At 43.7% G+C, this 26,166-nt stretch overlaps 1 protein-coding gene across 4 annotated transcripts in view; it reads left to right on the top strand.

Moving 5' to 3' along the window:
* Window positions 1–1,818: 1,818 nt before the first annotated feature.
* The window catches only part of RASSF8 (Ras association domain family member 8), a 188,108-nt gene continuing 163,760 nt past the window's right edge, over window positions 1,819–26,166 (top strand). For 3 of the 4 annotated variants that reach the window (XM_090043667.1, XM_090043668.1, XM_090043666.1), the window contains exon 1: window positions 1,819–2,154. The gene's annotated coding sequence lies outside the window, so the exon portion shown is untranslated. The remainder of the gene's footprint in view (window positions 2,155–26,166) is intronic. The other variant, XM_090043665.1, reaches the window with a different exon arrangement.

Genomic DNA, 26,166 nt, shown 5'->3' on the forward strand with positions numbered 1-26,166 from the left:
TTGAGAGGGTTCAGAGGAGGGCCACCCACTTGGTTAGAGGGCAACAGGGGAGGCCCTATGAGGAGAGACTGAGGGACCTGAACCTGTTCAGCCTCAGCAAGCGGAGGCTGAGGGGGGATTTGGTTGCTGCCTACAAACTCGTTAGGGGAGATGAGCAGCAAATAGGAAGGGTCCTATTCCCCCCAGCAGCACCTGGGGTGATGAGGAACAATGGCCAGAAGTTGCTGGAGAATAGGTTCAGGTTAGAGATTAGGAGACACTATTTCACTGTTAGGGTGGTTAGCAGCTGGAACCAACTTCCTAGGGAAGTGGTCCTCGCTCCTACCTTGAGTAAATTCAAAAAGAGGTTGGATGAACACCAGTCTGGGGTGTTGTGATCCCAACGTGTGCTCTGGCCAGTGGCAGCGGGGTTAGACTAGATAATCTATTTAGGTCCCTTCTGACCCCAACTACTATGAAACTATGAAATGAGAAACACACACACACAATATATGTGTATATATACATATATAGCCACTGGGGTTCTCCACCCCAATATACAGAGAGAGAGGATATATACATATAGAGCAGAGGTTCCCAAACTTTTTCTTATTGTGTACCTCCTTCCAGATTTATCAGCTGCCTCCATACTCCCACCAGCATACATTTTATATTTCAACCCCTTAAATGCCAATTGTTATTATAATGAAAATTAAATCCCCCATTACACAATTTCTCCCATGTACCCCCCAAGAGATGCCTTGCATATCTCCAGGGGTATGTGTACCACAGTTTCAGAACCCCTTGATATAGAGCAGTGTTTTTCAACCTGTGGGTCGCGCCCCAAAAGTGGGTCGGCAAGAATATGTGAAAGGGTCATGAAAAAAACTTTAAAAACTGATCCTTCTTTAAGGAAGAAAAACACGAGAAACTGTGGTTTTTCCCTTGCTGGCTGGCAGAGCTCCGGGCTGCTTGGGGCTGCCCCACACACTGGGGGCTGAGGCCTGGGGGCAAGGGGCAGTGGGTCAGGAGTGAGAGGCACTGGGTCAGGACTGGCCACTGAAATGTACAAATGGGTCCTGGTACAAAAAGAGGTTGAGAACCACTGATATACAGGGTGTATGTGTGTGTATGTATGTACATAGGGAAAGGATGTATACATATGGAGGCTATATACATATTATTTGGAGGTGGAGGGGTGTATACACACACAAATGCAAGTGAACATATTGGGGTGGAGTTCTAATGAGGTGGGGGGTGCACATGTGTATATATGTGCATGTACACATGCTTTTCCACTTCAATACACATCCATACACATGTGTGCATATATACATGTACACACATATGTGAGTGTGTATACAGTTAGAGAGGTGTATAAACTCCCCCATTGGAACTCTGCACCCCAATATGTATGTATACACCTCTCCACCTCAAAATATGTATATGTATGATATGAAAAATGTGTTTGTGTATATCCTCTCTCCATACACAAATACACACATGTACTTATATATATATATACACGTAATATCTGTATGTGTGTACATATACATACATATACACACACACATCCACACATGTACACGTGTGTGTATATATGTGTGTGTACACACACACACACGTGTCATCTAGTCCATGTACTCTCCACCCCACTGTGTGTGTTTGTGCGTATCTACACCCCTCTTCAAAAATAACATGTATATATCCCCTATATGTATCTATCATCTGTCTCTCCACACGCACACGTAAACACATACTCCGGTGTATTCACACACGCACACGCGCGCACACGCGGCTGCGTCCTGCCGAGGCGCCCCTTGTAGCAGTCTCCCCGCTGCCGCCCTGCCCCGGGCGCCTCTGTCCGTGTGCGCCCTGCACACGCGCGTGCTCTTTCCCACACACACACACGCACGCACGCGCGTGCTCACGTACACACCCCAAGGCGGCCCGTGCCCCCGGCGCGGCGCCGCTGGTGCTTTAAGACGCTCCCACAATGCCGCGGCGCCTGGCCCCGTTACCAGGCGGCTCGGGCCGCGGCAGGACCGGGCCGGGCCGGGAAAGGGGCGGGGCTAGGCGAGGCTAGGCTAGGCTAGGCGCCCCGCGCACAGCTGAGGGGAGCGGGTAGCCGGGAGCCGCGCTGGCAGGGCTGAGGAGCTGCAGTCGCCGCCCGCGGTGAGTGCGGATTCGGGACGTGCCCTCCCTCGCGGTCCCCGGCCGGCCCTCTCCTCTCCCCTCCCCCCAGCCCCTCGGCCCTTCTCCGTCTCCCCCCGCTCCTTTCCCCGCTTCCTCTCTCTTCAGTTTTTAACACCCCCCGCCCTTCTCTTCCCACTTCCAACTTTCTCTTCTTCCTGGTATTTTTCGCCCCTTGCTTTCTCTCTCTCTTTTTTTTCTATTTCCTTTCCACCATCCCCAGTTTCCTCTTCTACCCTGTTTCCTCCTGGCGGTTCACCTCCCTCTCCTTCTCCTCTCTTTCCCAGCTCCCTTTCCTCCCCTCTTTTATCCCCCCCCCTTTTTTTTTTGTATCTCTCTCCCTCTCCATACATTTCCCCCCTCCCCTTTTTTGTATTTTTGTCCCTCTCTATACAGCTCTCCTCTTAAAAAGTCAGAAGTGTTTTGCACACCCTTGGCAAGAGAGTTTCCAGGCCACTTTAACCCATCAGGAGAATTGTAGCTCTTTCTTTTTCGTTTTTTTAAAACTTCTCTGGGCTCTTTCTCGCCCCCCACCTCAGCTGCCCCAAATGAAAACAAAATGGGTTTTTCTTCCCAAGGTGGATTGTGTTGTTTTGGGTTGGCTTCCCCCCTCCCCCCTTGCTTCCAGACAGCCAGGATTTATTTTGTGGTTAATCTTTTTTTTATTTCCCCGCCTCCTAGTAGGAAAAAGATTAAAAGTAAATCCATGCTGCCAGTGAGGAAATGGATCAGATTTTGGGACTGGCCGCCAGGAATGCTTGAGTGATTTTGATCATAAAACAGCTTTAAGGCTAGGCAGACAGATGGTGTGGATTTTTTTAGTCATTGGTTGATGCAGCATTGAAGTACATTGTAAGCTTTGTGGAGATGGGTTTGATTTCTTTTTTTTAAATTTTTTTATTTCCATCTCCAAGTCAGTCTTCTCATATGGGCTAACTCATCTTTCTCCACAATCAAATGTCATTTTGATACAGCAGCAAAGCTGCACATTAAATTGCAGCTCAGCATTGCTTGTGGATTTGATTGGTGTCCTACGTAAAAAAGGAGAAATACGGTGCGCATTTTGTTGTGCCTTGTTGAATTGCACCTGTCTCCTCTTCCATTTGAGCCTTGCACAGATCGCAAAGCTTGGCATAATAATCACCAGAAAAAAAAGTCACTAGAAACTAATTGGATACCTGACCAAATATACTGTGGGTTATGAAGTCTGGCTTGTGCTTTACGAGTGTCTGCATCATCTTTCAGCGACATTGTTTCTTAAAATTAAATACATGCTGGATTGTGTAGAACTGGTAAATCAATTACCCATTGATTTCTGGAAAGACATGTGAATTAAGATGATTATTTTCTTAAATTTTCAGCTGATTTTGTATAAAAGTGTTGTGTATTTTAGCTACTGTAAGCAGAGAGCCATGTAACCTGAGGGACTGTTTATATTTGTGGGGGGGAGAAGTGTCCGGTTCATGAATTGAATACTAAGCATTTAGAGCCAGGGTAGAAATAGCTGGAATTTTGTATATGCAGCGCTATCCCTACTGTATGTATATCTTTGGGAAATGTAATCTAATTACACATTAATTTGGTGCCAGTTCATACCATGGGGTTTGCAGATCGGTAGGAGAAGAGTTGGGGGTGGGTTTTTTTTTTCCTCCAGTGTTTCATATTGTGTTTTTTAAAATACATTTAAATTAAATAAGTTAATTAACAATATTGTTTGTAGTGTCTGCATAATTTTTAATATAAGACAAAATGAGGCTGTCTTTGGGGAGGGGGAAGTGAACAGAAAAAAGATTATTTTTCCTTCACGGAGTTTTCAAAAACACATGCTCCAGCAGGATAAAACACCTGTGTAATACAGTTTCTACAGCTACATGAGAACCTCTAAATTGGCCCTACCCGTTAACTGAAAAAAAAGCCTTATAGAAGCTGCCCCTAGTTGCTTAGATTGGTAAAAGATAGGTCTTTCTCTGTGTCGAGCTTTCTGGAGACAAAAGACAAATTTGTGAATGGAATCATAGGAAACAGTTGGAAAGGCAGCAAATGCTTCTGGCAACAAGTTAGTAAATCTTTTTGGAGTCTGGTAGTACTGTGCCCAGAAATGTGAACAACCAGACAGAGATGACTAGCAGCTTATTTTTGATCCTTCCTTGAGGGAAGCTTTGAAAAGGGATGTGTTATTATGAGGGGAATGAAATGTAGCATTAAATGAAATGCGGGACTAGAGAGTTGGGTTTCTGTGCCTGTTCATGCCATGGAATGGCAGCGTGACCTTTACCTAAACTTCACCGTCTGTCCTGCTGTACCTCACAGGATGCTGAATTTTCCAATAATGACTCTAAACTACTTTTAATACCATTTGCTGAAAATTCTTTGGTGCAAATGTATCGGTCTGTTTTTTTGCCTAACAACCGGTTGTTTAGGAATGTTAGTTAAGTAGCCCTATGGATTCATATATTAATATTGACTCTTGTACTGTTGGGAAAGCACAAACCTCTCTTGTGTACACAGTTAATGTTGTGGTCTTATAGCAGTATATGTGTGGGCACATGGGGAATTTTAGCATTGGCATACTGTTATGGAAACCAACCTTCTGCTCATCCACAGTGCAGATATTGGTGCAAGTTTTCCCCATAGTGTGCACCTCAAGCCACTCCTGCTGTTCAGTGCCTGGCAAAAAGGAGACCTATGAGTTAAGTGTGGAAAAAGTACTGAGACTCCCTTAGCTTAATGCACAAAATTCCTGAGCGAATGTTTTTCCTTTGTAGATACTATAAACAACATTGCCTACTTCAGACATTCGAAACCTTATAATCCAGACTTCTAAAATCATGAGAAGCTTAGAAATTGTGAGGGTTTTATTTCCCCTTTTTGGTGGGGAGGAGGGGCAGGGGTATACTTTTCTTTGCCTCCTTATCTAAGGTGTTTATTATTATTATTACCTGCTTGTGTCATGTTTTCAAGCTAGTAACTTTTGCTTTCTTCTTCTTTTTAAGAAAGCTGAAACTCACACACCCCCACTCCCTCCTTCCTCTGCAATCTCTTGATTCCAGGAGTCAAGGCTTTAAGAAATGCACTAATAATAATGGTTGGGATAAAATCATGAGTGTTGGCAACATCATAAATATCTTGAATACTGATTCTTTTTGTCTTCCTTAGTAATTTTTCAAATGCACTTAGAATTTTATTATGATAGTTGATGTTCCTGAAGTTTTAAAATGATGGGTGGTGCCATAATTTGGAATGCTTGCATTTCTGTAAGAGGTTTAGTATTTGCAGTTCCTAGGATAGAAGTCTGCAACCTACAGGCCTTCAGGTCCCCACACTACAGCTGGGCAGTGTAGAAGAGCAGTAAGTGGGTCCTAGCTCCAGGACTAAGTACATGTAGTCAAAAAGCCTGAGGCTGAATTGATTCAATCTTTGCAAGTTAGTCTAAACTGCATAGATTGAACCCATAGGCAAGTGAACAGACATTCACTTTTAATTCTGGAAATGGAGCCACAAGCCTGTAGTGGCCCAGGCCAGAAGCTGGAGGGGCGCTAGAACACACCTCCCTGCTCAGCTGGAGCAGACGGCTTGAATCTGGAGGGGATCTGGAGCAAAAGTTCAATAAACCAGTTTAACCTAAATCACGTTAAATTTGGTACTACATCAATCCAAGTTTATCGTAAACTGGTTTTGGTCATTTTGAAAGTGGTTTATGTGCGCTGAATGTCTGTTGTGTTACAGATTTGAACTGATTTCCAATCGTTTATACTAGTTTATGTGTAATTTCTGTCCCTAGCCCAGTTCATCTTCGACCTGAGCTGAGCCCATTGTTGGGAAACGTTGCTGATCAGTGCTATAGGATGCAATTTAGCTTCTATTACTGGAATAGTTGAAGCACAACCAGCATGAGTAAAGTTTTACAGAATCAGAATTTAGTATGGAGATATACCGCAGCTTTGGGCTTGAATGTATGAAAGTATGCTGTCAGTGGGACAGTATCCAGTATAGTCAGACATGGACTCCTACTTAATAATGGCTTTTCTCTTGTTCAGGGTAATATGATATATTTTCCAATCTGTGAAAGATTTTATACACTCTTCCTCTTTTGATATTTAGAGGAGTTTGCATATATTCCATCAGCAGACAAGAGAGATATAGCTTTTATATCTATAGGCTTGTGTGAAACTGTGTGGTAGTCCTGACATTTAACTCTACTGTTAGATGTTGCATTGAGATCATACAATTTACTCTGCTTAGGACAGAGAATGGCTTATATTGAGTTGGTCTGCAGCCCCTGAAGTGCTCAGTGAATTGGCCACTTGGTGTTTGCTTAGAGCTTTGTGAGTTTTCGGTTGTCTTTGTGGCAAGGTAAATAAAGATGCTGCTGGAAGTTACCTGTGAGGAATTAATCAGACAAGTCAAAAGTAAAGTTTCTTTAACACTTTTGGGGGGGTTGGGGAGTGGGAGAGGAAAGAATGGATAAATGCATTCAATTTCCATAACGTCAGGTATTCAGGTTGTAGCGTGTTGGTCTAGAAGAAAAAGCAATCAGGACTCATAGTAGAGGTGATTTTATTAGACCAACTAGATTTTCGCAAAAAAAATCTTTAATTGCAAGCTTACAGGCACAAACACCCTTCAACAGACATCAGAGAAGAGATTGTAAACGTTCTCCTGGGTAGAAATGAAAGTTCATATTTCATAGGAGAGTTGAAGGTGTGGTAAAATCTCCTGCTTGGAGAAGTTCATTATATATGCAGATTATGCTATCTCTTTTCATAACGTTATTTTAATCACATTACTTAAGAAAAACTTAGTTTGTTTACTCTAATGTCGTGCTTGAAAAAGGGCTTTTCTGCTACAAAAGAAATTGTAATGCCTACAATCCAGGATTATGGAACAAAAAGGTCTTGCTGTGAAGTATTGTTGTTGCAGTCACTGCTGTATGATAACACATGTTACTCAGCTGTTGTTTCCTCAGTGGCATAAACTTCAAAGGCGAGCAGTGAAAGACAGCCGTGGCAAAAGAAAAAAGGGTTTAGTTTCAGTGGTCTGTACCATCCAGCTGTTTAAGTACTTTGCAGAACTACCAGAGACTGTTCAGGCATCCAGCTAGGTCTGACAAGCCATTGCATCTGGAAATGGATCCTACTATAAGACGACCACTTAGAGGGAAGATAGCATTTAAACATTGCGTAGTTATTGTCAGTCAAAATCTCCTTGCTGTTTTAAGTTCCTTGTTAATGATACCTTTTCATATCGCTACTGCATTCAGTAGTTCTGGTAGCATTGTGCTCTATTTATTTTGGGTTGGTTGGTTGTTTCCTTCAATATAATATTTTTAGAACAGGAAGGGAAGCAGAATATTAAAGAACAGGAAGGTTGTCTAGTTATGTTCTTTACTTTTACAGTAAAGGTATTGCAGGCTGTATAGCTTCAGTCATCTTACAATATTGCTAATGCTGGAATTAAACACTTATCTGCTAAGTCTTTTGCAGTTCTTTGTAACAATGTGGATATAGATTTTAAAACTGAACAATATTAATTCAGTCATCTTTAAAAAAATGAACATGTAGTGCCAAAAGCCTTCTGCAGCCATGAAAACTGTAATAGAATTAATCCCATTGCCATCCTCTAACCTGATGCCAGAGGGTACATTTCTTCTTCATGTGTGCTGTCTTTATTGAATCCTAGAAGCTATACTTCTAGAAGGACGTGGAGAGCCTGGAGAGGGTCCAGAGGAGGGCCACTCATATGGTTGGGGGCCTCCGTGGTCAGCCCTATGAGGAGAGGCTGTGGGACCTGAATCTCTTCAGTCTCTGCAAGAGGAGACTGAGGGGGGAATCTTGTGGCTGCCTACAACTTTATCAGGGGCCAGCAGCAGGGACTCGGGGGAAAGTCTGTTCACCAGGGCTCCCATTGGAGTCACCAGGAACAATGGCCACAAGCTGAGGGAGGATAGGTTTAGGTTAGATATTAGGAAGAACTACTTCACTGTAAGGGTGGCCAGAGCCTGGAATAGACTTCCCAGAGAGGTGGTGCTCTCATCGTCCCTGGAGATATTCAAGAGGAGACTGGATAGGCACCTGGCTGGGGTCTTATGACCCCTGCCACCTCCAGTGCTCCTTGCTGCCTGTGGCAGGGGGTCGGACTAGATGATCTGTCTAGGTCCCTTCTGACTCATTGATTCTATGATACATTTTATCCAATATATATTTCTTCTGATTATTTAATGGGCTTGTATTATTGTTGCTAACTCCTAAAGCTATTCTAAATCCTGTGATTTGCTTATAGGTTTTCTTCCCTAAATCCATAGCAACTGGGATCAAGTGATTACATGACAATTTCTGCTTCAAAATAAAATAAAAAGGACTTTTGTTTCTATTAAAAGTGATCCTTAGTGTTTGTAGAGGATCTTTGAACTCCCCAAAAAGTTCAGAAACTAGGAGGCAAAGAAGAATTGAATAATGTGAATGAATAAATAATTTTGTGTGGGAGGGCACCCAACTCATTCATTTTCAATACAGGAAGTTTTCGTAAATTGGACACTCTTCTTGTGCACTAGAATACTACTGAGAATTGTTTTCATGTTGATGAGGGAGCAGATGCACTACAAAGGCACACTGCTGAGGCTTTTAAGAATGTTGCGATCCTAGTTCAGTCGTTTTCAACCTCCTTTTCATTTGTGGACCCCTAAAATTTCTTCAATGGAGGTGCCAGACCCCTTTGAATGGTAAGTGGGGGCCTTCACATACTTTTGATAATAGTCCTCTTTCATGACCCCTTAGATATAGTTTGAGTACCCTCAGGGGTCCACGGACCACAGGTTGAAAACCGCTGCCCTAATTGCATGAAAACAAAATACAAAAAAAAAAAAAAAGAACTGCTGGTCACTCTGGATGAGGCTGACTTCTGCCTTCATGCTGTTAAGCTCTTTAAAAAAAACAACACATGGCTGTTAGACATTTAGCATCTGAAATGGACAGTTTCTTCACTATTGTGGCTGCCTTTATGAAGTGGATAGAAAACTGGCTGGAGCATTGGGCTCAGAAGGGAGTAATCAGTGGCTTGATGTCAAGTTGGCAGCTGGTATCAAGTGGAGTACCCCAGGGGTTGGTCCTGGGGTTGGTTTTGTTCAATATCTTCATCAACGACCTGGAAAATGGCATAGAGTGCACCCTCAGCAAGTTTGCAGATGATACTAAGCTAGGGAGAATAGTAGATCTGCTGGCAGATAGGGCTGGGATTCAGTGTGACCTAGACAAATTGGAGGATTGGGCCAAAAGAAATCTCGTGATGTTCAACAAGCACAAGTGCAAAGTCCTGCACTTAGGATGGAACAATCCCATGCACCAATATGAGATTGTTGACTGACTAGGCAGCAGCTCTGCAGAAAAGGGCCTGGGGGTTACAGTAGACAATATGCTGAATACGATCCAACAGTATGCCCTTGTTGCCCAGGCATACTAATGACATACTGGGCTGCATTAGTAGGAATGTTGCCATTAGGTCAAGGGAAGCAATTATTCTTCTCTACTCAGCATTGGTGAGGCTACATCTGAAGTGTTGTGTTCAGTGGGGGCCCCCTAGTACAGAAAGGATGTGGACAAAGTGGAGAGTCCAGCAGAGGACAACAAAAAATGGTAAGGGGGCTGGGGCATATGACTTAAGAGGAAAATCTGAGGGAACTGGGCTTATTTAGTCTAGAGAGGAGGAGGCTAAGAGGGGATTTAATAGTAGCCTTCAGCTACCTGAAGGGGAGTTCAAAAGAGGATGGAGCTAGACCAGGGGTAGGCAAAATACGGCCTGTGGGCTGTATCCAGCCTTCCAGACCATTCTATCTGGCCTGTAGATCCCCTAAAAAATTTAGTAAATTAATATTTATTTGCCCCAGCTCCCTGTCAAAGCTGGCTGGAGCCCGGGGCAGTAGGACCCAGAGGGAGCCCTCAGCAGGCTTGCAGGCTTGAACAACCCACCCCCACCCAGTTCCCTTCTTTCCTGCCTCTGCCCTGCTCCAGCACCAGGTGACTGTGGTTCCCAGCTGCATCCCTGGACTGGGGAGCACAGGACTGCACTGGTAGGGGTATGTATGTGTGTACGCACATGTGTCAGCAGCCACAGGAGCAGAGTATGTGCATGTCTGCAGGCATGGGGGCAGAGTGTATGTGTGTGTGTGTGTGTGTTCATAGGGTGAGTCTCACACGTACACCCCTCCACACACATGCACCTATGCCTCCCCTTGCACTGCCGTACACAAATCCCAGCCACCGTCCCCTCCCCCATACTCACCTTCACCCCGCATACCACTGAGAACAGTCTAGCTCAGGGGCAGACAGTTATTTCGGGTGGCGGGCCACACCCACAGACCCCACAAGCCTATACCCCCCCCCCACAACATACAAGAATAAGACTTCATTTTAAGCTATTGTGCAGTCACCTCTGTGTACACTACACAACGAATGTAAATCAGGACAAAAATATGTTTTGAAATCAAATTAATGTTGTAGATGATCACTTTTTAGAATATAATTTGGTATTTTTCTGATTCTGAGATGGCAAAACCCCTTGCTGAAAGGAGTACTTCTGGTGGCAAAGGTCAGGGGTTCAGGGCTGGGACTTCCGGTCACAAGATGGCGGCCAAGGGGTGGGGCACCTGTCAAGGGGTAGGGCTATCCATGCGGTCCTTGACAGCTTGCCAAAACTCGGTAAGTGGCCCTCTGCCCAAAATAATTGCCTGTCCCTGAACTAGACTGTTCTCAGTGGTGGCAGATGACAAAATAAGGAGCAACTGTCTCAAGTTGCAGCAAGGGAAATTTAGGTTGGATATTAGGAAGAATTTTCTTATTAGGAGGGATGTAAAACACTGAAATGGGTTACCCAGAGGAGTGGTGGAAGCTCTGTCCTTGGAGGTTTTCAAGACCTGCTGAGATGAAGCTTTGGCTGGGATGATTTAGTTGAGGATAGTCCTGCTTTGAGCAGGTGATTGGACTAGATGACCACCTGAGAATCCCTTCCAACCCTAACTTTCTGTGATTCTAAGGAAATCTAACTACATGAGACACTGAGGCAACACTGGAGCACTGTAATTAGAACACAGAACAGGCTTGATTCATTGATTCTGCTCCAGAGCATTTTAATTAGAATGTGAACAAGCATGTCTATAGGCACCCTATTGTACCATCTCCCAGGCTAACAACAGGTTTATTCTGGTAACACTCAGAAAGTAATGGACCCTTTCCCATACCCCCTTTGCATATGTTTGCTCCCAAAACACATGTCCAATTGCTTTGTCTTCCCTTCCTCTCTCTCCGGCAAGATATTTCTTAGAACTGTCCCTGCTAGGTCAGCTTGTTCCCCTCTTTGTTGTTTACCCGCTGCTACTCCCCAGAGCCTTCTTCATTTTTCCATCTGTGAGGTTTTCCACTGGTGCCATTGTGTGTCTCCCTTACCGCTTTCATCAATTTCTTATGATCCTTCAAGACCTCCAGCTCTACCTTCGCTATTTTATACCTCTGCAAGAAACTTTCCATCCTCACATTATGAATTAGTGGTTGCTATGCCCATGGACTCTTCAAAGAGGTCTGATTATACTTCCCATTTCCTAAAAATTGCAGCTGCATGAAATTGGGTGATTTATGCTGCTTTTCTTGTGTCCTTCCATTATGGCCTTTGATACTGTTTTTACTAATTTTGAATAGATGAACAATCCAAAGTCCAGCGTTCCCCAGCTCTTTTGCTTTGTACAGTTCAGATCTAGCCAACCATTATCTTTTAGCATTGCAAAAGAATACACGCATTTCCCTCTGTAGTTTTACTATCTGCCGCCGCGTCTGTCAGAATACAGTTCCCATAGATAGAATAATCGACAGTAGCACAGCCTTAAATGCTGCCACTTTTCCATCAAAGGGTTATGGTCCAGAATGACACTGTCAAAATATTTCCTGTAGCCTTGTCATCACATTTTCACATGCTCCATTACCTTTTTTCCTTCAACATTTTTCAGGATACCTAACACTTGGCCCTCAAATGAGAGAGGAAAAAAAGTCAAGTCCCTCCAGTTCCCCACTCCCATTATGGTGCTTTTTAGTTTAGTCCCCTAGTTGCTATTTAGTTTAGTCCCCATCGCTTCTCCATACTCTGATGTATGCTTTAGCACCGTTTCCATTGAAAGTCTATCTCTGACTGCTACGCTTGTATCGTCCATGAATAATATGCATTTAACCTCTCCTCCTCCCGGTATCTTTACTTTGCTTCTGAACTTGACTTTTTTCTATTCTTTGTGTAAACAGTTCCAAGCTGCATACAAACAGTAGTGGTAATGATGCACCCTTGTCTCACTCCTGTATGGATTTTAAAGGCCTCACTTAGGTACCCATTCATTTGGACTTGACTCTCTGTTTCTTTATATAATAACCTTATCCAACATATAAATTTCTCTGGGAACCCCATTTTTCCTAACACCTCTAATATGTAACCATGATCCACTCTGTCATGTGCTTTTTCTAAATCTAGGTTTTGCTATAACTGTTTTGTTTTCCTCTCTTGGATATGGGACAGAATATCTCTGATTACTTTGATCACTTTGGAGATCGTTCTGCCTGGTACTGTGCATACTTGATCTTCGTGTATTATCTTCTGAAGGTTTTTCTACATCCTCAAAACTAATGTCTTGGCCATTAGCTTATAGTCCATATTAAGGAGCATAATTGGTCTCCAGTTTTTCAAGAGTTCTTTCTCCCCTTTCTTGAAGGGTAAGATCACAATGACTCTTGTAAAACCTTTCCCTGCCTCTCCTGCTTCCACTGTTTCCTTGAACCCTTCCACTATATTCCTCCCTACCAATGTACAACACTTCTCATAACATTCCATTGGCAGTCCACTGGTCCTAGTGATTTCCCTCTTAAAGGTTCTTAAACACTCCACTACCTTTAAGTGCATCTTTCCATCCATCTTCTTTGCTTCCTTCTCTACTTTCTCTACAGTCTTTTCCAAGGAATCCCTCATCTTCTTCCTGTCTGTTTCTTTCTTCTGATAACTCTCTTTGTAAAATCTTCTCATAACTTCCAACACCAGCTCCTGCTTTTCTACCCAGGTATCACCACCTTCCTGCACTGCTTTTAAGCTCTCCTTTTGCTGCCTTTGCTCTAGATAAAGTACTGGGACCGCTCTTCATTTTCTCTCACCCAGGGTGCTTGTGCTAAAACCATTTTCTCTCTAGTCTTTTTAAACCAACTTTCTGTTTCTTGCCTTGTTTCTTCTAGTTCTTCTCTTCCGTCTGTGGTTTCCTTTAGCAGCTCCTGTATCTTTCTTTGTAGCGTCCAGCTCTTTTGTTCTTTTCCCTGTGGTTCTTCAGCCTTGCATCCTGAAGAATCCTCCTGTCTACTTCACCATAATCCACCTTTCTCTGGTACTCTTAAAATATTTTTTCAGTGTTCCCCACCCCTCATATCATCTCATACACTTGACATATCTCCTCATTTTGTAGTAGTCACATTTCCACACTCTTGTTCCTCTTACAGGGCTCTTGCCAAGACTCAGTTCTGCCTTCAGCATCCCATGATCACTAAATGCCACAATTACAGTTTCTTTCTTCCTTATCTCCTTCTTTTATATAAACACAAAGTCAATTCTTGATTTCATTTCTTTCCACTGAGGTCAGTTCTAGTGAGAATTTTCTCCCCTGCCCACACATCTTTTAGTGACTCTTCTTTTATTATATTTGTTAACAGTTTGGATGAACTGTCTAAAGTTCCATCTCCTCATCCTGCTGTTCTGTTACCCACTTCTATTATGCAATTGAAGCCCCTGCTGTTATCCATGGTCTCCCTCTGGCCATGTCAACGGCTAGCTTTCTAAGCAGAGCTGTCCTCTGCTTTTGGTGGTACATATAGGTTGAAAACTTATAATTTTCCTCCCCTGACTGATACGTGTAACTCATTGAATAAGATGTATAGTAGTGTCTGTTGCATTCAGTCCCCCTCAGCACTGACACTTTCTCAAGTCATTGTGTGTCATTGACTACATTTTGACTTCTCCCTTCATTCCTACAGCTTTCTTTCCCATTTCCAATGACTCCTGTTTTTAACCAGCCTTCAATGTCTGGCAAATGTCACCAAACAGGGCCCCAAACATCTAACCCCCTACAGGGGATCCATGTGTTAATCAGTCCCCACTCATGACTGGAACCAGGTTTTTTGTCTCAAATCCTGAGATGCTCCAAAAAATTATATGCAAATGAGGTACAGGGCATCCTGATTTGGCTTCATCTCATGGAGGGGGTGGCCATACTTATATGCACTGGGTGACGCACAGATTCTGTGTATTTGGAGTACACACGTATACTAAACAGTAGGGCTGTGCAAAGCTTTGGGTGCAGATTTGATTTGAAGGAGTTTTGGCTTATTTTGGCAGCTGAATGTCCAGAACTGAATCAAACCAGGAGACTAATAAAAAGGTCCAAATTGATTTAAAGCTCTCCAAATAGATTTGGAAAAGATTCATAGAGCTTCGGAGATTTGGGTCCCTGCTTGGTGCTGGAGGGAGCTGGACCTGGACTCTGTGCTGGTAAGTAGGGGGTGGGGCTGGAGGAGGGGAGAGGACTCCTTGGGGGGACTGCCTCCAGGCCCCATCCCCTGCCTGCTGTCCCAGCCCCCCCACCCCACCCCACCCCATGGCTGGCCCTGGTGCAATTTTTAATTAAAAATAAATTAAAAAATAAAAATCCTTGGATTCACTGGCTGCTGCTGGGCAGGAGTGGGGGGACAATTTCTGCTGACCCCACACTGCATATGGGGCTCTGTCATGAGCCCCCCTCCCCTGCCTGCTCTACCACCCCCTCCATGGCTGCCCCGCCCAGCCCCAGCTCCCAGTTCTTTAAAAAAAAAAAAAAAAAAAAGTTCCCACTCACTGGCTGCTGCAGCAGCCTTGGGGCTTTTGGTGAGTTCAGGGCTTTTTTTTGTGAGGCAGCCATTGACAGGGCTGGGAGAGCAGGCAGGGGATGGGGCCTGTCAAATTCAGAGATTCGGCCAATTCAGCAGTGGCTGAATCGGATTTGGCCTAATTGATTTTGGGATGGTGATTTGAATCGCTGAATCAAATTAGTGTCCCTTGAATCAGCCAAATCCAAAGCAAATACTAGCCACTTTGTACAGGCCCACTAAGCAGTGCTGAGCTGTGGGGTCACCATGGCTTGAAATGCTGTTAACTTGTGGTGGAGCCCAGCCCGATAATTTATGTTGCAAAGCATGAGCAGTAGCCTTTGGATTAGGATTACACATAGTTTTGGCTACATGTAAGTAGATGTATAAGTGCTGATTGAAAGAATGTGTTTATGGAGTACCTGTGTTGAAACTTGCAGCGGTTAAAAAAGTAACATGCATCAGTTCTGGATGAACTAACTGCATGGGTACCGCATGCAAATTGTTACAGCCACATTTAATTTCAAGGTGGTTGTTTTCAAATTTGCTCCTACCTTCCGTGTGTTCAGGAAGACCAGGGTCTGACATTAAAAAGAGAGGGAAGGAGCTGCCAGCAGGGAAGTTTTGGGGAGAGCAAAGGGGTTACCTGACCCCCCTCCCCACCAGATTTATTTTCCCTGCTGTAGCAGTCGATGGGGGCAAATTCAAGGCAGACCTCCAATAATTAGATTTTATATCTGGAAAATTTATATCAAACTTAGAAAGTTCCATATATAGAATCTAATTTACTGGGGGCTTGGCTTATAAATAGGGTCATCTTCTATTCAAGTAAATATGGTTCATTCTTTCTATCGTTCTTTCTTTCTTCACTTATAGGATGGAAATGAACAGGTAACTGTGCTTTTGAACATGGATTTTGTCTGCCCTTGCCCCATGGCTCAAGTTGTAGTTTGAATTCATTTGTTTGAGCTGTGCATTGTTCTGGAAGCTGCACCAGGTATAACCTTGTGAACTGTTAGGTCATTCTTTGTGGTAATGCTTAAACAATGTGTCCAATAAGGCACCTCAGTTATACCTCTGGATCATCCAGTTTTAAAGCTGTTCAGGTACTTCCATGCCTTCATTAGACTTCTGTGACCAATGAGCTTTATTTCAGCTGCATGGAAAATAAATTATAAAACAATACCTGGGGGTTTTGAGTAATTTGAGTGTTACATACATACTTTTATTTAAAGGAGGCTTGGATTTCATAGACATTAGGGCTGGAAGGGACCTTGGGAGATCATCAAGTCCAGCCCCCTGCCCAAAGGGCAGGAAGTCAGCTGGGGTCATAGGATCCCAGAAACCTGTTTTATCCTAGAAACCTGAGTTATCCAAAAACCTGTTTTATATCTTTTAAGTGGTGGTTAACATGGGTGGGGAAATAAGATTTGCAAAAACTGTATGCCCATCCAAACTACAGTGGGAATTTTTTGTCTGGGATTTGAAAAACCTGGGTTCTGTTCTTGGTTCTGCCTGCAGCCTACTGGGCGTATGTATGTAGCCAAGTAGCTTCACTGCCTTCTCTGTTTCTACATCTAAACTGGAGATGCAGTGTACCCACTTAAGTGCATAGTCTTGGGATTTTAAGAGGCTATGCCCTGAGCCTGACACCAAATGAACAGTACTCACTAATTGCAAGGAGATCCTGTCATAAGCTTTTTTTTCTTTTCATTAAGACTTGTTTATCCCCCAAGCAACTTATGATTACAGTAGCAGCCTTGAAATTGACAGGGTCTTCAGTTCAAGATAGCTTTAGAAGCACTGGAATGGCCAGATCTTAGTCAGTTTCACCAATTAGGTACTTAAACAGAGTACAGCTGCATTAAAAGTAGGCTGTGAGGCTAAGACTTCTATAGCCCAAGTGGTTTATGCATTTAACCAATATGCAGATAACTAGCTTGTTATGGTATAGTGATGGGGGAACAGATAGGAACTGGCTTGGTATTATGTAGTTGTCTAGTATGCATATCAGGCGGAGTACACTAATGGTATTGACCTTTGTAAAGTGTTTGAAATTTAGTAGTTTATTATTATTTTCCATCTATTTCAGAAAACTCAGCAGTACTTTCTTCACATATTGACAATATTGCTGACTTAAGCTGAATGTTAAAAATGCTCATACAAAAGCTTTGAGTATCTTGATAACAATTAATTACTTTTACACTAGCTAACTGCTAATGCTAATGGTTAGAAAATTTAGCTCTGTCCTGTGGTAACATTAAGTCAGAGAACAGAATTTATCATGGCAAAAAAAATTTAAATAAACCTAGGAAAAGCTTGTGCCCTGAATTGCACTTAATAACATGCCTTCCCAGAGTGGATGGAGAACAGTGAGTGAGTAGCCAGTACCTGTTGAGAAATGGTGTGATCCATGCCCCACTGTATTTAAGGAGGATATGACTGAGCCCTCATTTGGATTCTGGTTCATCCAGAATACAGGCAGAAAGTGGGGTCAGGAGCAGGGAGGGGAAGAAAATTACATCATGTCTGAACATGTTGAAATCTTCCCAGGGAAGTAAGAAAAACAAGGGGGCCATAGCTAGATATCTTAAAAAAGCTATCAGTTACGGTGCCAGTTTAAATGCACTACTGATTTAATATTACTAGCAATACATACTAACACTAATACCCAGAATAATTAGTACCCAAAGAGAAACATCTGGCAGGAGAAGAATGTGTCCTGCCCTTAGAAAGAGACTATATATTAAAAAAAAAAAAAAAAAAAAAAAAAGGTACCTTCTTAACTCATCAAAACTATTCCTTCCATGTCTCTGATCTGCTTGCTTTGGGCCTAATCCAAGTCCCACTGAAATCAATGGAATTCTTTTCATAGATTTCATTGGGAATTAGATCAGGCCTTTATTGAGGAAAACACTACTCCAGTTTGGATTGGATACCCTGTGCTGGCCGTGTGTTCCAAGTGGTATGATCAGTGCTCCTAAGCTAAACAGCTAATGGAGAGCAGTCATTCCCTGTTGTGCAATTCCCCCTTATTGCTGACAGGATTCAGATTGGCAAACTCCTGTAAATTTGTCCTTGTTTTAATGTACCAGAAAGTAGGTAAGCCAAAGTAGTAGCAAAGGATTTTACCACACAGTCTATTCTTTGTTAAACAGAGATTAAAATCCACACACCCCAGTAGGATCTGAATATTCTTTTAGCCATATTGGCATGTTCTGCCAAACACCCCAAATAACTTTTTTTTTTTTTAAATAAAATTATTCCCAATATTGAACTTGTTTGTTTGTTTTCATTCCAGTAGCTAGTAGAGCAATCTTCTTAGCTCTTGCCACAAAATTACCTTTTTTGTTTCAGCTTCCAGTTGCGACAAAATAAATTACACCTAGTCATGCTTTGCTTTTCTAAGAATGGAAGACTAAGGGGGCAGGTGGAAATGGATCATGAGCATCTTGCATAAGGTTGCCTTGACAAAGATGGTGATCAGTTGTTTTCCATGTCTGTTGTAGTCAAGACAAGAAGAGATTAGTTTAATTTGCAGCACAGAAGAGTTAGGTTAAAATCTGACATTAGGGCAGGGAGCTTTGGGTTAAATGTTAGAAAAAACTTTCTAGTTCTGATGATAGTGTGTACCCACCTGGCCTCGTGCAGGCGCTCCCTTGCCACCTTGGAGCGTGCGCCTGGCAATGGCTGCAGAAATTGTTCCTGTAGCCTTGATGTTGGGTCATGTTCTCCCCAAGGGGAAACCCCAACACTTGCCTGCCACAACTTGACTCTTCCTTTCAAGGGTGGGGCCCCTTCCTGTGGCTCCTCACGGGTCAGGCACTACTCCTAGTGGATATTCTTGGGACTCCACCTCCTCTACAGCCCAGCCATGTACCAGCCTTTTAGGATGGCCAATTGATGGTCAGTCAGCTCGCCCTCCCGTGTTTCATAGTTTCATAGTAGCTAGAGTCGGAAGGGACCTAGGTAGATCATCTAGTCCGACCCCCTGCCTTGGCAGGAAAGAGCACCGGGGTCAGATGACCCCGGCAAGGTGCTCATCTAACTTCCTTTTAAAAATCCCCAGGCTAGGAGCCTGCACCACTTCCCCTGGAAGCCGGTTCCAGGCCCTAGCCGCCCTGACTGTGAAGTAGTGCCTCCTAATATCTAATCTAAACCTACCCTCCGCCAGCTTGTGACCGTTATTCCTGGTCACTCCTGGCAGCACACGGGGGAACAGGGACTCCCCCAATACCTGCTGATCCCCCCTGACCAGTTTGTAGCAGGCCACAAGGTCCCCCCTTAACCTTCTCTTGTGGAGGCTAAACAGGTTCAGGTCCCGTAGCCTCTCCTCATAAGGCCTGCCCTGCTGACCCCTGATCATACGAGTGGCCCTCCTCTGGACTCTTTCCATATCGTCCACGTCCCTCTTGAAGTGTGGCGCCCAGAACTGGACGCAGTACTCCAGCTGCGGCCTGACCAGTGCCGCATAGAGGGGGAGGATCACCTCCCTGGACCTGCTCGAGATGCATCTGTGGATGCATGACAGGGTATGGTTGGCCTTCTTGACTGCCTCCCCACACTGCTGGCCCATGTTCATCGTGGAGTCAATGACGACTCCAAGATCCTTTTCCGTCTCCGTGCTGGCAAGAGGGGAGTTCCCCAACCTGTAAGTGTGGTGCCGGTTCTTCCTCCCCATGTGCAACACCTTGCACTTATCAGTGTTAAACCCCATCCTATTGTCATCCGCCCACTGTTGCAACCTGTCAAGGTCAGCTTGTAGCCTATTGCACCCTTCTAGTGCACCCACATCCCCCCACATCTTAGTGTCATCAGCAAACTTGAACAGGGTGCTTTCTACCCCCTCATCCAATTCACTGATGAAGATGTTGAACAGTGCGGGCCCGAGGACCGAGCCCTGCGGAACCCCACTGCCCACGTCCTTCCAGGTCGAGAAGAACCCATCCACTACCACCCTCTGGGTGCGGGCCTCCAACCAGTTAGCGACCCATTTGACTGTGTGGGCATCGACACCACAGTCTCCCAGCTTTTTGATGAGGACAGGGTGAGAGACAGTGTCGAAAGCCTTCCGGAAGTCCAGAAAGACTACATCCACAGCAACCCCTGCGTCTAATGATTTGGTGACCTGATCGTAAAAGGCCACCAGGTTGGTCTGACAAGACCTGCCACTGATGAACCCATGTTGGTTGCCCCTGAGCATGCATTCCCCCGCAAGGCCCTCCTGGATGTGTGCCAGGATAATTTTTTCAAAGAGCTTACCCGGGATTGAGGTAAGACTAACTGGCCTGTAATTTCCCGGGTCCTCCTTTTTTCCCTTTTTGAAGATAGGGACCACATTGGCCCTCTTCCAGTCCTCCGGCACCTCACCAGAGCACCACGAGTGCTCATAGAGCCGCGCCGGGGTCCCGCAATGACCTCGGCCAGTTCCTGTAGAACCCTAGGGTGAAGATCGTCTGGACCAGCGGACTTGAACACGTCCAGCCTCTCCAGAAGTGTTGCCTCCTGGATCCTCCCCGTCTACTTAGCTTCCGGTTGTCTTGCCCTGCCCAAGGTACATTCAGGACATTGGACTGTCTCTGCCGCTATGCTGGATTTTCTTCACTGCTTGCTGCCCCAGCTCATTCTCCCCTGTAAGCATTGCCCATGGCCTTAATCCCTGCCTTAGGGCTCTGGGAAAAAAATCAAAGAAAAGAAAGAATTGACAAAGACAAACAAAAATGGGGGATGGGGCCTCAGCCCACCCCACTCACGGCTCTGGTGCCTGCGGCTCAGCTGTCCCTCAATGCCATCTTTCCCAGTTTGGCTTCCCTGCTGCCTGGTCTCATGTTTCCTTAATCGCCCTTGGACCCTTCTGATGGATCCTCCCTCTGCTGGGCCAAGAAACCCTCTTGGCTGAACAGGGAAATCCAGGAAAGCCTAGGGGCAAAAAAAGAAGCCAGAGGAAGCAGGGGGTAGTTACCAAGGCAAGAGCATACCTAGTAGACCCGCACTTTCATGGAGGCAGTCAGAAAGGCCAAAGCAGAAATGGAGCTTAGGCTGGCAACAAAAATTAAAGAGGCACTTTTTGTTGTCTATAGGTATATAGGGAGTAAAAAGAAGGCACGGGGCAGCATAGGACCCCTACAGGATAAACTAGGGCAATTAGTGACAGATAGGGGGGGCAAGGCTGAGCTCTTCAATGAGGTGTTTTGTTTTGTTTTTTGCCTCTGCATTCCTGAACATAAATCAGGACAAATCTGTAAATTGGATCATAGATAGGCACAAAAGGTGATCTTGTGGTCACCTACAAATTCATTTGGGGGGAGGGGGGCGGGGACACAGCAAGGAATGAGTAACTAGGCACCCCTTGGAGTAACTAAGAACAACAGCCATAAACTGATGGAGAGCAGATTTAGGTTGGACATTCAGGCATCAGGAAGAACTTTACAGTAAGGGTTGCCTGAATCTGGAATGGGCTTCCAAGGGAGATGGTACCCTTCCCCTACCTTAGGGGTCATTAAGAGGAGGCTAGATGTGCACCTGTCTGGGGTCGTCTGACCCCAGCGCTCTTTCCTGCCCAGGGCAGGGGGTCGGACTCGATCTGCTAAAGTCCCTTTCGACCCAACCATCTATGAATCTTGCCCAAAATATGCACTTTGCTTTCTAATGACTTTGTTTTTAAAGTGTACTTTCAAAGGCTGCTACATGCTGAGGAGAATTTTTCATGTAGTCAGTAGGTGTTGTTGTACCATGGGCACTGGATGTTCAGTGCCATTGGGTTCCAGTGATCCTTCAGTGCAGCTTGCCTTGGGTATTATTGACACATTATTATAGGAAAGGGAAGACCTTTGATAGGCAACACCTATTCTTATTGTTCTCTATTTAGGGTGTGCCAGAGTTGAAAAAATAAGCCCATCTCTAAGGCTTATGGGGTGAATCCTCTATGTCAATTCAAATGTCTAATATATTAGGAGATTTTCAGCCCAGCCTTGCAGACAAATATAGGCTGGAGCCTCTGAGCACTTCTCATCTCTGTCAGGTTTTCCATCAGTGCTTTGCACTTGTCAATTTGCTGGTCCCAGTATCCCTAGCATCCTCCTTTGTTATCATTACTTTATTTTTTTATTACAGTAGTACCTAGAAGCCTTAAATAAAATCTGGGCCTTCCCCAAATACCTTGCAGTCTAAATAGACAGGACCGATAAAGAGTAGAAGGGAAAGCAGAAGCTGAGCAAGTAAAATTGACTTGCCCAGAGACCTTAGGTCTCTGGACTCCCAAAACATTTTCTCTTCCCTTAGGCCATTATATTCCACTTTCTTTGATTACCCATTGTAAACTCAAGCAAGGAATTTTTTCTAGTAATTTTTGTTTCCTCTCTCATCTTTCACGGACCTCTTGCTGCTACTCCATACCTGACAAAATTCGAGGTTTCATTTGTCTGCAGTTCTACTTTATTCTCCTTCATCTTTATGATTTTATTTTTTCAAATAACTTCTTATGAATATTAACTTTTACCAGTCTGGTATCTCTCTTTCTTAGCCTTGATTCAGTTTCAATCTAATACTTTACCAACAACATATAAATGTTTTCTGTGCATTACATGGCATGATGCTCAACATCTAACTGATCAGTAGTAAATGGCAAAAAGTAAGAAATGCTGCCAATTTTGCCTTCTGAAAAAGAACTCTCAAGCCCTCTGAATTAACCCCATAAAGGACTGAAGAGAGCTTTTTGTCAAAGCTATTTTTATTACCTGTTTCAAAGTTGGTTGGGTTTGTTTTAAAGTCAGGAATGAAACAATGTGCTAAATGTGGATGGACATCAATGTAGGGGGGGAAAATGGAAAATAAGGCATTCCTTTGCATGCATGAAAGCCAGTGAAAAGTTATGGCACTATTCATATCAGAGCTGTATACTAATGTAATAGGTGATGGTGGAAAGATACTACTGTGTGAGAGGAATAAAAATGGCAATTATAACAAAATGTCAAATTTCAAATACCAACATTTCCTTCTCCGGATAAAATGGGAACTCCTCTGTGAATAGGTATTCACTGTGGTTAAGAACTTTGTAGGGAATTTCCCTTGGTTACTGAGTATATCAATTACTAAGCCTTACCCCCTGCATCTAAAAGTTCAACCTTTCTCCTTGGGAAAATATTTGTTGACATCAGCTGTCTTGGAAAACTAAATATTTTAAGCAGGGAACATTCCTCTGTGTATGCCGGTAGTGTTGACAGTTACAAGCAAAACATTTTTCCTCCCCTGCTCTCATTTGTCTTGACAGCCATGAAACCTGAGCAATGAAAGGATGGACAAGGATCTTAATGCTACAAAAAAGTGACGCTAAGGGAACTCCAAGAACGAGAATAGAAGCTGCTGTAATGTTCTGTTCATTTTAAGGTCATCAGTTCAAATACTGTCTAGGACAGTAGTGACCAAACTTGTTACTGTCCATTGTTGACCTGTAATCAGTCTAAAACAAGCTGGTCTCATTCTGGTTCCTAGAAGATGGGCATTCAAATTACAGAAATCAGCAGCACACACCTTCTTCCCCAATATTAGGGTTTTCCAAAAAATAAACACATTAGCTCATACAGAAAAAAATGAGCATCAGACTTGATTTATGGAGAGGTAACAAATATCCTCTATTAATCCCTATGTTACTCTATTGGTTCTAGTGGCTACCAGGCCTATAGCATTTCCATCTACTTCAAAGGGAGATTATCATGTACAGACTACATGGTTTATTTCATTCTCTCACACTTGATGCTTGGGACAAGTTTATCAAGGTGATTTAATCTTGGCTTACCTCTTAAGCTTAAAGAAGGTAAAATTTTTTTTTTTTCTAGTAAAGTAGCTTCTCTGCAAGGCCTGAAAGGACAGATCTTTGTTAAATAAATAATTATGAAAACTTTTGCTGGCACACTAAATTCCAAAACTTTTCATTTGAAATAAAGCTTACTTTTGCAACCAGCCATAGTGGACTTTAATGGGACTGCTCATGTGCTTAACTTCAAGTGTATGTGAAAGGGCTTGTAGGCTCTGGGCCTACCTCCTATGTGGCTTCATATGTTTGACAAACACTCTTGCAAGCCAGGTACAGATGCTATGCTTTTTTGACCAGTCTGGAAACTGGTCTGTGCCTGTAACGGAACAGAAGTTTGCTGCACACAGACTGGTTTAAAAATGGCAGAATCTGGTCTAAGATTTTCTGACCCTCCCCTTCTGCTCCCCTTCCCCCCTCCCCCAAGGGTGAATGTGTGTTCTGTTTGCTACCAATCTAAACTGTACCATTTACAGAAAAACAATCTAACAAATACAGTTATCTCAACATTTTTAATGCCGTAAAATATTTATTTTACTATGTGGACAAGAAGTAGAGGATGATCAATTTTTTGTCATTTAAAAAAAATGTATTAAAAACAGATGACAACTAGAAATCTATATACCTTCTGATCAGCAATTACTTTAGTGGTTATATAACTGTTTCAGTTGTATTAGATGAATCTGCATTTTGTTTTGGATGACAGGATTTCAAACGAACCTCTGTCACTTTCCAGCATGACGGGGATGAGTGAAGAGTAACATACAGCTGGGTACTATTTCCAGAACTGAATTATTTACATGTGCTCCTGTTAGGGTTTTGCTGCCCAGCTTTGTGCTCTGTGACCTGTAGCTTGAATATCAAATGAAGAGGAACCAAGAGGGAGGGCTTATTTTCTAATGGGAAGGATTACCCCCGCCCCCTGCCCTACTTCCCTCCCCCACTGCCTGTGTGGGCACTTGCACTATAGTCTCTTTTGTAGAGCTGGAGTCATGCCTTTGTGTAGGAGAGAGGTCATGGTAACTGCTTCACAGTTTGTCAGCTGATGAGCATCAGACACAGGTAGCTTCCACTTGGAAATTCCCAAATATAAAGATAATTATTTTCCACTATTCCATGTATTAAACTGTTGCCTGTGGACTCCACCTGAAGTTGGGGCCCCAATTTTAATTGACATTCTGAGTACTTAAAATAAGAGGATTCCCTGCATCAAAGCTTAGCTTAAACTGAACAAACAAAGAAGGGTAGGAGGAAGTGCTGTTCTTTAGGGCTGTGTGAAATTTTGCTGGCTGTTTTGACTTGTTTTGAGTTGTTTCACTTAAAACAGTGAAATTGAAATGAAACAAGGGGCTTCGAAACCACCTCAACACAAAACAAGGGCAGTCAAAGTGTTTCAAGCTTTGAAGCTGAAGCTGGGCTTGCCTGCAGGGAAACAGAAAGTAAGGAAAGGAAGAGGGGAACTGGGGGGTGGGGAAAAGACTGTGTGCCTGGTCAGTGACTCATCCTTCCCTGAGGTCCCTTCCAATCCCAGTGCTCTGGGGGAGGCATAGAAAATAGCACAAAAGGCAGAATTATTTGAACTGGCCTGCTTTCTGCCTTGACATCTGACAGTTACTGAGCTATCTTCCAGCAGCTCAGGAGCGTTAGACAAAGGCTATTAGCACTAATCTGAAGGATTTCCTACTTGCTAGCCTAGCCTAGCAAGAGGGATTCCAGAATACCTTTTTCTTTCTTCCAGATGCTTGTATTTTATTCTTATATTCATTGATTTTTATTCTTTTTCAGTTTTATAATTATATCGGATAGGATATTACACTATAGAATTACACTTGTATAGGAAGGGAATACATTTATATTTTATTTCTATACACTTATACTTTGCAGCATACAGACATTATCAAATTTATATAGGCAGAAAGATACATTTATATATCTGTATAAAAGCAAGATGCTATGAAACACACCATGAAGTATGGTGGAAAGGCAGGTAGCAAGCCTTCAGGGTGGGACAGAAGAGTGGGTAGAGGGAGAAGTGAGGGAGGGAGATGCAACCTCTTTCTTCCAACTAGCAGGAGTGAGGCTTCCACAAACAGCAGGGAGAGGGGAGCAGTGCCAGTGCCATTGCCTTTGCCTGAGACTGCATCCCCTCCAAAAGCACCGCCACTGCCACCATGACGACAACAACAAGCAGCAGCACCAGCATGACAGTCTCCCCCACCCCCATTTCCCTTTCCATGCGGAGTCTTCTGGTGCCAGAGGAAGAGCTGGATCTGGAGCTGGATC

Source organism: Crocodylus siamensis, chromosome 4, assembly GCF_052110815.1.
Source record: "Crocodylus siamensis isolate JL-2025a chromosome 4, ASM5211081v1, whole genome shotgun sequence".
NCBI classification, from domain to species: Eukaryota; Metazoa; Chordata; order Crocodylia; family Crocodylidae; genus Crocodylus; species Crocodylus siamensis.